At 30.6% G+C, this 2289-nt stretch overlaps 1 long non-coding RNA gene across 1 annotated transcript; it reads left to right on the forward strand.

Moving 5' to 3' along the window:
* The first annotated feature begins 1419 nt into the window (after nt 1-1419).
* On the forward strand, nt 1420-1916 carry LOC111386396. Its single transcript, XR_002701216.1, has 2 exons — nt 1420-1598; nt 1710-1916. It is a non-coding gene; the product is annotated as an uncharacterized LOC111386396 (long non-coding RNA).
* Nucleotides 1917-2289: the final 373 nt, after the last annotated feature.

Below are 2289 nucleotides of genomic sequence, written 5' to 3' on the forward strand. Positions count from 1 at the left end.
ATAATATCTCTTCTAAAACTCCATCACTTAGCCATTTAAGACCTAATTAAAATCATTACAATGCATTAAAATTTCGTTGAAGCTTGTTAAGATTTAGTTTAATATTTGAAGATTCTAAATTATTTCCATATATTCTATTTCTGTCGTAATTCCATGGAATTAGGAATAAGTTGATTTGTTTCCTTTTGTACTCTTGAGACTTAGGAAGCTTTGCAAGTATATAAACTGATGTAAATTTCCTGTGTACTGCTATATACAAGAAATACAGAGAATTTATTCTGCCTTTTTCAATACAGAAAATATATTCACACTTTTTCAAAGCTTTCCGCACCTTTATAAAGTATGATACATGCGGTTTTGACCAGTGCAGCAGTTTATATTAGTTTAAACCCCATGCATACGTAATTAGCTTTGCTCAGGGCTATAAATATATACCCTAAGTACACAAGTTTTATCAAAAAGCAAAGCTAGAAAATTTCTTAACAGTGCTCTTGAATCTTCTTTAGTTAGTTTCCAAACACAGGCATTTATATACAAATATTATGAAGAGTGCTTCATCCCCAGTTCAGTTACAACCCCCTACTTATGGAAATCTGATCACAATTCTGAGCATTGATGGGGGTGGTATTAGAGGAATCATTCCTGCCACTATCCTTGAATGTCTTGAATCTCAACTTCAGGTAATTCACATTTAAATAGCTATGTTCCTATTTTTATTTTTCGAAAAAACAAATGAAGCAGAAGAAAAGTATAACTCTGCCATTTTATTCAAAAGCTCAAATTGTTAGGGAAGAGACCCATTTATTTATTTGAAAATTCTCTTCAACACATCCAACCTTGGGTAGGTCCAGTTTCATTTTTTCTTCAAAATCTTGACTAGTGGATAATTTTAACAAATAGTTAGCAGTTAAATTTTAACACAATGTCTTCAGTTACCCTAATGCTACTTTATCGTTGTTAGAGAGCACAAAATAGACCTCTCTTTTTTTCTTTTTTTTTTTTTTTGGGGGACCTTAATAATATTTTATCATTGTGAGATAGCAAAAGCATATGTTTCTTTCAAAAAATATTTAATTAGTTCCATCGTGTTTTTGTCGAAAACATGGTAATTTTATTGTTTAAGTGATAGTCGTAGCTCAAATAAAAGTTTAAATTATTTATATATTTAATATTTTTTCTTCACACAAATCACTTGACTGAATTGATACTGTAGCTATTTTGTTAATGATCTAACATTTATATTTTGTATTCGAAACTTATCGGAAACAAAAACTAACATATTCATATTCATATTCATATAGAACATATCTAATACCAAGTTGCTCAAATTTTAAAATGGAAGAGATTTTAATGATTCCACAAAAAAATGCATATGTAATATTCTAATGACTAGAAATATGTGATCTTCATTGCCAGGTCCTTGATGGCGAGGATGTTAGACTAGCAGATTACTTTGATATAATTGCAGGAACGAGCACGGGAGGTCTAGTAACTGCCATGTTAACCGCTCCTAACAAAAATAACCGTCCATTGTTTGCAGCTAAAGATATCAAACCCTTTTATCTCGAGCACTCATCTAGAATTTTTCCTCAAAAGAAGTATAAATTATACTTTAGTAACAAACAGTCACATTTTATATTAATCTTAGTGATTTTATGACTATATTTTTATTGATGAGCACATATATTTGTATTGGTTTGGAATTGCAGTGGCTTACTGGGATTGGTCGGAAAACAATTGGAATCTGTAGTCGGACCAAAGTACAACGGAGAGTACCTTCACAAAGTTATTAGGGAAAAACTAGGCAAGACTCGATTGGATGAGACATTAACTAATGTTGTCATTCCAACATTTAACATCGAAAATTTGCAACCTATTGTTTTCTCCACATATCAGGTCTACCATTCTTTTCATCATTTCTTAATTGTTTATGAGTACTGATATTTTTTATTTTTTGTGCTATTTCCATCAAAAAACTTGAAACTATAATATTCTAGATGGCTAATCATTATATTTTAAGTATTTACTAGAGGCCTCTCAATCTATTCAAGGGCTTCAACAAAACTTTTAGTTTTTTTTCCAAAAAGAATAATAATAAATTAAAATAGAGTGACCAATTACACTAAACAATTCTCCCAATAATTGCTAACATGTCAATGATTCAAATGGAATCGCAAACACTCATATTGTTGGATATCGTCAGTGTACAGACAAGATTGACTATCGACGATAATATGTCTTGTAGGAAGTCATCAATAATCATCAACTACATTTCGATCTATAGAGAAG

The sequence above is a fragment of the Olea europaea genome, unplaced genomic scaffold (assembly GCF_002742605.1).
Source record: "Olea europaea var. sylvestris unplaced genomic scaffold, O_europaea_v1 scaffold3545, whole genome shotgun sequence".
In the NCBI taxonomy this organism is placed as follows: Eukaryota; Viridiplantae; Streptophyta; class Magnoliopsida; order Lamiales; family Oleaceae; genus Olea; species Olea europaea.